At 49.6% G+C, this 8,981-nt stretch overlaps 1 long non-coding RNA gene across 1 annotated transcript; it reads right to left on the bottom strand.

Moving 5' to 3' along the window:
• Positions 1-237: 237 nt before the first annotated feature.
• LOC140407021 (uncharacterized) lies at positions 238-8,660 on the bottom strand. The gene is made up of 2 exons (XR_011939419.1): positions 8,576-8,660; positions 238-651 (listed from the first exon to the last, which is right to left on the bottom strand). It is a non-coding gene; the product is annotated as an uncharacterized lncRNA (long non-coding RNA).
• Between the last annotated feature and the right edge of the window lie 321 nt (positions 8,661-8,981).

The raw sequence follows: 8,981 nt of genomic DNA, 5'->3' as shown, positions 1-8,981 counted from the left end.
CCCACATGTTTTTAAACAAAAACAGTTCACTGAACATTGTTTGTGAAGGCGGTGGCCTCCAATATAAATTTGTTCTTGGCTTAATGTTTACAATAGTTAGACAATTCAAACAAATGAAATTCATCCCGAGTAATTCATTGTAACACTGAAAGCGATGTCACATATTCCCCACAAATATATAGCACCAGAGTTTAAAATAACCTGACTCATGAATACATTTTACCCACGCTGGGTTAATAATCATTAAAGGTGTCTTTATTCAATGCATGTAGCAGCTCCCAACATTTGAAAATGAGCCTACCAATCTGTTTCGTAATCACAATTCCTAACAGCAAATGGCCACAATGTTTAGCCCACTTGCTCATCATTAACATTCACATCAGGAGCCAGTAATTTATACATGTTGAGATTAGCATTTCCAATTATACTATATAGAATTTTTTTTCCATATTTCACGGTGATATCATTGAGAAATAAGAATATTGAGAGAAGAAAATTCACAGCATCACTGGAAACAGTAATCTGCACCTCATCACCTTTTATCAATAAAATTGACTCTGAGATTATCCTCGGCTATATTTTCAATCACCATTTTCTCCGGCCGGAATCACACCTTTCCTAAGGATGAGGTTTCCGTACAGTGCAGTTTCCCTGAAACAAAAGGCAATAAGGATGTAACATATGCTTCTTTACAAGATTAATCATGTTACTCAGCCAGTACCATGGTTTAAGTGTCCAGTAACAGCTACTGCTTAAGCATCATCGCAACATGTTCTGGACAATACTTTTAGTAATTTGTTTCCCCAACATTTCTTGAAAAACATTTTTATTGACATTTTGCACTTTTGTGAGGGCCACGAAGAATCCAGCATGAGTTTTAAGGATTCAAAGTAACAACATTTATTTACAATAACATATATATATAACAGCAGCAGCAACCTCCCTTGCTGCACACTCCTTCCTGCTGTTTCCAAACTGGCCAGCTTTATTTATACTTGGAGTTTACTAATGGTTTCTCCCCCCCCCCCTCATTGGGGAAGCTCATACTGCCACAGGATTGTGGGATTGTCATTAGTCCCCAGCCAATGGTAAGTAGGCAGGTTATAACATCACTCCCCCCCCCAAAGTCCAAGGAATCCACCGAAGACCCTGGCGAAGGAGGGCGTCGGACTCGTTTTGCCGCAGGCCGGACACCATTTGCACGCGGCGCTGGATCAGGCGGCGTGTAACGAGACGGAGACCGGCGCTTCCGTGATGAACGGCGCAACGGTTGTACATCCACGGCCCGTGAACCCGAGATTTCCCCTCTGATGCATCCTGTTTCTCCATCTCGGAGTCAGAGTCTGCTGCCACCGTCATGTCACCGTCTCTATTTCCATTCGGTCCCGTAACGACCTGCGCAGGCTTCGAGTGAGGCACCAGTGGAAGATTGTGAGGACTACCTTCCCTTGTCTCTGGTCTCTGCGGCTGTTGAAATGAGCTCCGGGGGCGGGGAATCTTTTGAGGGGATAGTCTTTTGGACTGAACGTGGTCTACATGATTGCGCTGGAGACGACCGTGGGCTTGCACCTGGTAAGATATAGGGCCCGTTTGGTGAAAGATTACACCAGGAACCCACTGGGCACCACCAGCAAAATTCCGAACGAACACTGGGTCACCGGGCACAAACTGCCGAATCGGCCGATGCCGAGAAAATCCCTGTCCCTGCCGTTCTTGTGTGCGGTGTACTTTTGCGCCAATGTCCGGGAAAACCATACTAAGGCGGGTGCGAAGTCTCTGGCCCATTAGGAGTTCTGCGGGAGCTACCCCAGTCACCGCATGGGGGGTGGTCCTATACGTAAACAAAAAGCGAGCCAGTCTCGTGTCCATTGATCCGGAAGACTGCTTCTTTAGGCCTCTTTTGAATGCCAACCCATTTGAAGCCGGGTGGGAAGGGGCAGTGCGGATATGGCGTATGCCGTTCATCTTCGTGAACCTCGCAAACTCCTCACTCGTGAATGGAGTGCCGTTATCCGTGATCAGCACCTCGCTGCATACGAGTATTCTCTGGTTGCTGCTGCTGTTATATATATATGTTATTGTAAATAAATGTTGTTACTTTGAATCCTTAAAACTCATGCGTACTAAACGACAAACGCATCTTTTCAATTGTTGTGCAGGACGTTGTCCCCTGCATCTTATGCACCTCTAGCCATTTAGACTGGGCGTCAATTAATAGAAGGAACATGGATCCTTGAAAAGGGCCTGCGAAATCTGCATGCAAGCGTGCCCAAGGCCGCCCTGGCCATTACCAGTGATGTAGGGGCGCAGCCGGCGGAAGCTTCTGATGCTCCTGGCAAATGGAGCAGTTTTGGGCCACCTTCTCAATGTCGGTGTCGAGGCCTGGCCACCAGACATAACTCCGGGCCAACATTTTCATTTTGGTCACACCTGGATGCCCATTGTGCAAGTCTGTTAGTATCAGCTCCTGGCCTTTTTCCGGGACAATCACACGCGTCCCCCACAAGAGGATGACGTCTTCCACGCTGAACTCTGACAGCTTGGAGGAAAATGCCCGCAACTCGCCTGGGAGCTGTCTATGCTGCCCACCATACAGGACTAAGTGCCGAACCTTTGACAGGACTGGCTCCGTCTGGGTCCACTCACGGATCTGTGATGGCGTGACAGGCAAGGTGTCCATAAAATTTAGGGATCCAACCACCTCACCGGTCGTGGGGGTTGACATGGGGCCGGTCGATAAAGGCAATTGGCTCAGTGCGTCAGCATTTGCTATCTGTGTACCTGGTTTGTGCTCCAGAGAATACTCGTATGCAGCGAGCAACAAAGCCCAGCGCTGGATCCGTGCGGAAGCAATGGGCGGTATTGGCTTATCCTCTCTGAAAAGTCCCAGCAGAGGCTTATGATCAGTCACGATAGTGAAATGGCGGCTATACACGTACTGGTGGAAGCGTTTCACCGCAAAAACCACTGCCAGGCCCTCCTTCTCGATCTGCGCGTACTTTTTCTCCGCTGCAGTCAATGTGCGGGAGGCGAAAGCTATCGGTCGCTTGGCCATGTTCTACATCTTGTGGGACAGGACGGCCCCAATACCATACGGGGATGCATCACATGTGACGAGCAAAGGTTTTCCAGGATCATAGTGGGTTAGTAACCCAGACAACGACAATTGTTGCTTTACCCGCCTGAAAGAGGTTTCTTGCGGCTGACCCCAAACCCAGGTGTGATTTTTCTTTAGCAGAAGGTGCAAAGGGGCCAACGTAGTTGCCAGATTGGGGAGGAACTTCCCGTAATAGTTTACGAGACCGAGAAAAGAACGAAGATGCGAAGTGTCAGTCGGGGCGGGGGCATGTTGAATTGCACGCACCTTCTCTGCGATGGGGTGCAAACCTTCGCGGTCCACCCGATAACCTAGGTAGACTACTTCTTTTGCCTGAAATACGCACTTTGTGTGACCTAAACGGACTCCAGCCTCCGAAAAGCGTCTAAGGACAGCCTCCAGATTTTCCAAATGTTCCTGCTCCGACGTCCCTGTAATCAAAACGTCATCTAAGTAGACAGCAACACGTGGTAAACCTCTCAAAATGCCCTCCAAAACACGTTGAAAAATTGCGCAGGCAGAGGATACTCCAAAGGGCAACCGTGTATATTCATACAGGCCCCGGTGTGTAATAATCGTTACATATGGTCGGGAGGCAGTGTCCAGCTCCAACTGCAGGTAGGCGTGACTCATATCTAATTTTGTGAACGAGAGTCCACCTGCAAGCTTCGCGTAGAGATCCTCTATGCGAGGCATTGGATATCGGTCGAGTCGGGAAGCCGTATTCACTGTAAGTTTATAGTCGCCACACAAGCGAACTGTGGCATCTGGCTTCATTACAGGTACAATTGGTGCTGCCCAGTCAGCAAAACGGACGGGCCTGATAATACCCAAACTCTCCAAACGAGTGAGCTCCCCTTCTACCTTCTCGAGCAAGGCATAAAGCACCGGGCGCGCCCAGAAATAGCGCGGCGTGGCTCCTGGTTCGACTTGGATACGGGCTACGGCCCCTTTTATTTTCCCCAAACCAGGCTGGAATACATCTGGGTATCATCCTAGGACTTCAGTCAACCCTTCAGAAACTGTTTGGAGGATGTGCTGCCATTGCAACCGCAAATGGCGCAACCAGTCCCTACCCAACAGGCTGGGCCCATGGCCACGCACCACGATAAGTGGGAAACGCCCCTCCTGGCGTCCATAGACAACAGGGGTCATTGTAGTTCCTGCAATGTCCAGTGGTTCCCCCGTGTAGGTGGCCAACCTGGCCTGTGAGTCGGTTAATGTAAGGGTCTGTATACCCTGCTTGATGCGGTCGAATGTCCTCTGGGCGATCACGGAGACCGCTGCGCCAGTGTCCAACCCCATCTCAAGCGGGTGGCCATTGACCCGTACTGTCACCTTAATGGGGGCCACACGGGGAGCTGCCACACAATGCAGCTGCAGGCAGTCGTCCTCCGTCTCCACGTCCTCAGGAGTAGTCGCCGCAGGTTCATCCACATGGAAGGTACGGCCCCTGGGCTGGTCCCAGTTACGGCCCCTGGGCTGGTCCCAGTTTCGGTCGGAACGACGGCGCCTCTGGTGCCCCCAGGACCGCCGTCCGCAACGGGGTCGGCGCCTACAAGTCTGACGCGAACATGGCTCCTCATCCATTGGTTCTGGAGAAGGCTCCTTTCGGGGAGGAATGTCCGACGGCCACTGGCGCCGGTCCGGACGTTGCCTCGCCCAAGGTACCGCAGGAGTGCGGGGGGACGTTTTCGGATGGAAGGGGTTGCGCCCCAAGGCATGCACTTCCATTCCCTGTAGCTCCTGCACTCCTCGTTCTGCGCTCTCTCAGGACAATACTATTCGAATGGCGTGTTGAAAAGTCAATGTTGGCTCCGCTAACAACTTTCTCTGGGTGGCCGCATTGTTAATTCCGCAAACTAAACGGTCGTGTAACATTTCTGACAAGGTCTCACCATAGTCACAGTACTCCGCAATCCTGCGTAGCCTGGATAGAAAATCGGCAAGGGATTCTCCAGGGGTCCTCTCAGCGGTATTAAACCGGTAATGCTGGACTATCGTGGACGGGGTTGGGTTAAAATGTTGCCCCACTATATTCACAAGTTCATCAAACGTTTTGGTGTCCGGAGCAGCTGGGTATGTAAGGCTCCTAATCACCCCAAACGTATGCGGGCCGCAGGCGGTGAGCAATATGACCACCTGGCGCTCGTTTTCGGTGATATTGTTTGCCCGGAAATAGTAACGCATCCGTTGTGTGTACTGGTTCCAGCTTGCCAGCGCAGCATCAAAAACATCCAAATGTCCGTACAGAGGCATGGTATAATAGAAAACAACTTCCAACCTGTATCCAACAAAAATCCAGGGAGGTGGCTTCAGCAGTGTAGACAGCTATTCACTTTAACCTTCGTCGCCAGTTTTGTGAGGGCCACGAAGAATCCAGCACGAGTTTTAAGGGTACAAAGTAATAACATTTATTTACAATAACATATATATATAACAGCAGCAGCAACTTCCCTTGCTGCACACTCCTTCCTGCTGGTTCCAAACTGGCCAGCTTTATTTATACTTGGAGTTTACTAATGGTTTCTCCGCCCCCCCTCATTGGGGAAGCTCATACTCCCACAGGATTGTGGGATTGTCATTAGTCCCCAGCCAATGGTAAGTAGGCAGGTTATAACAGCACTTAATGTCAAAACTTTGCAGAACAATACAGAGACAACAATAATTATCAACACAGCAACAATATCAACAGAGATAGCCCAGGCTGTCCCAACGTCTGTGACACTGGTCCCAGTTCTATCTTTTCCCTACTCTATTTACATTAGTGTGTATCTTATAGTTTTTTTTAGAAGTGTTCTTGTCAAGACTCTTAACATTTAGTGATACAAGCTACACTCAACTTTGCATATATATTTGCAACTATTGCCAGGGCTCTTCACATCGTTCATAATCTATAATTCCAGGTACATTCGTGTTGCTGGGGAGGGACATCCTGTTCCCGGCCCTCCCCTCGAGTCCTCGGGGGAGGCTAGACAGGTCCGTTCTCCCGGTTTGACCCCTGCGGTGGGATTTCCATCCCCCTCCTGCAAATTGCCTCCCTCCCCGTTCCTTCTCTCCCATTTGCAGGCTCCTTCCACCCAGGCGTGCCTGCCAATCATGCTCATGGGACAGAAGCAAAAACGACTAATATTCTCATCTCCACCTCCTCTCTCTGCTGCCCTGGCATCTTCTAGTGACCCACGGTAACATTTCAGGACCCTGGTTAAAATGTCAAGTAAACCAAAGCTCATTAGCATGCGATCTATGTATTAAAAAAACTATTTGTTTTCAATTCCAGACGCCTGTGCCCCACACTTACGCCCCAAGGTTGGGTGCGCTGAGATGGGAGGATTCCGGGTCCTGTCACACTGACCATTAAAAATGGCTGCTCGCAGGTTGGGGCTTTGTTCTGGGGGAGGGGGGGCTGGATTCAGAGTTGGGTCCCCAACCCCCAGAATGAGTGCGTAGGTTGCACGGTGTGGAGACGGGCTGGGTGGGCCTGCTCTGGCACTGCGTAGATTTAGATTATTTAAAAAATCAAAGAACGAAAGTCCTCCAGCCCTCACACCCCGCAATCACCCGCCCACACACTCCAGCCATGAAAACCTCTGCCAATGGTACCCCTACTGCCCCGCCCACCCACCCCCATGGCCTCTCAGATCCCCTGTGTCAACACTTGCCCCTCTACCCATCCCATGGTCCCTAGGACAACCCATGTCCCTCTCCCATGCCACCACCCTTTTCTCTTAGCCCTATGCCAACTCACCCACTATCGTTTGATAGTTCATTGACAACTTCAGCAGTTCCTTGACAGTTCATTGTCAGGTGGACAGTTCTTTTGCAGCTCAACAGTGCCAATGAGCTTATGTAAAAAAATGTTTTTACACACAATCACATTTACTTTAAACAACCCCAAAGGGTGCCTAACCTCTCCCTAGGGTGTATCTTGCCTCTCCAAAGGCCTATCCAAATGCATCCACCAAGTTCAGGCCTGCCCTTATCTGGTTTACTCTTTACACTCTGGGTTTCACACTCCTGGCCTGCCAAGATCCCACTTCCGTGGAGACAGCAATGATTTAAACAGCCAGCTGCCTCCATAAACTGTGCATGCACGAACCCCAGCCCAACTCTCTTCCCCCCACCTCCCCCAAAAATGGAACATGCTGTGTTCGAGAAAGGGACTTAAAATTTCCAGCCATTTTTGGGATTCTCACCATATCGGAGAGGCTGGGCCCTTATGTAAACTTGAGATGGCATAACTACCCTCACCCTTGGAAGTGTTACAGCATCACCCCTGGAAAACAGGGTTAATTACAGTGTGACACAATTACATAGGCAGCCTTCACTATAAAATTGGACATGGACGTTTATCATGGAAAAATAAAATAAAGACAGATGCGGACTGAACTATATCAGTGTGTCCTGGTCCAACTAAATATATTACATAAAAGTTACAGTACAGGAACAGGACAATCAGCCCAAATGATCCACATTAGTGTTCATGCTCCACACGGCCTCCTCTTCACGCCATCAGCAAATCCTTTCCCCCTTAACTATTCTAACCCTGCTTCATGAGGACTGCTCTTGGTTTTGCTTCCCTGTGCGCAATACCATGAGAGATTAACCATCACAGTATGTTTGAAAATTAGCAAAAGGGGGTTAGAAAAGTCTTGGACGGCACCGGAAAGCAGTGGACCACATTCTTCAAAAAAACTTACTTTGTTGTCTGCTACACATTCTGACATTCTAACCCTCTAGGTCCAACCGGCACATAAGACAACCCCACCTTCCAGCCCCGGAGGTCTTGTTTTTGCATAAACTAGGCAGCACGGAAGCACAGTGGTTAGCTCTGTTGCTTCACAGCGCCAGGGTCCCAGGTTCGATTCCCGGCTTGGGTCACTGTCTGTGCGTAGTCTGCACGTTCTCCCCGTGTCTGCGTGGGTTTCCTCCGCGTGCTCTGGTTTCCTCCCACATGTCCCGAAAGACGTGCTTGTTATGTGAATTGGACATTCTGAACTCTCCCTCTGTGTACCCGAACAGGTGCCGGAGTGTGGCGACTAGGGGATTTTTACAGTAACTTCATTGCAGTGTTAATGTAAGCTTACTTGTGACAATAATAAAGATTATGACACGCTCTACTTGTATTAAAAAATCAGCCTCGATATTTGACCTGACAAGCGGCTCATTTGCTTACCAACGCTTTCAAACTGGACACAAGGGATTAAGGAGGTGGAAAGGGGGATGTTGCGAAGACACATGGGGGTTCAGGACACGGCCTCGCGGAGCAGGCCCGCACACCGATCGGCAGAAATGGTGGCCACCCACACCCAGCGGTCCACCTTTATACTCGCCGTATAAGTGGACCCCCATTTTGGGGGGGGGGGGGGGGGGGGGGGGGGGGGGGGACTTTCCGAGGCCTCAGAGGCCGGCTTACGGGCCGAAGTCTCGCGCATGACAAATAGAAATGCTTAAAGGTGACATTATGGAAAAACTTACCCCGTGGCAACCACAGCGAAAGAGTTTTTCGCCCGTTCGTAAAATTTGAATCTCTCGACGACTTCCAGCTTTTTCTGGAAAAAAAATAGGAATGGCACTCAAGTCTATTGTGAGCTAAATGAGCAACTAAAGAGAGTTTCCGTGGTCTTTGTCTCCCACTGCCCACGTTAAATCGGAGCGTTTTGTTTTTCAGTTGATTTCGACAATACAGCAGTGGGGCCCACGAAGTCACTGAATGGTGAGAACTCCTTTACAATATGAAGGAAAGTTGAGAAGCATTTATTTTGGATGAATTCCAGGCTTTCTTACTGTCTAAGCCTCCATATCAATGAAAACGCTTCAAAACTCCTTCGCACTTTGGGCTGTGAAATACTGTATGTTCTACCATAGGAAGCTAGCCCTTCTG

Source organism: Scyliorhinus torazame, unplaced genomic scaffold, assembly GCF_047496885.1.
Source record: "Scyliorhinus torazame isolate Kashiwa2021f unplaced genomic scaffold, sScyTor2.1 scaffold_1097, whole genome shotgun sequence".
Taxonomy (NCBI): Eukaryota; Metazoa; Chordata; class Chondrichthyes; order Carcharhiniformes; family Scyliorhinidae; genus Scyliorhinus; species Scyliorhinus torazame.
This window is presented reverse-complemented; position numbering and strand designations above follow the sequence as displayed.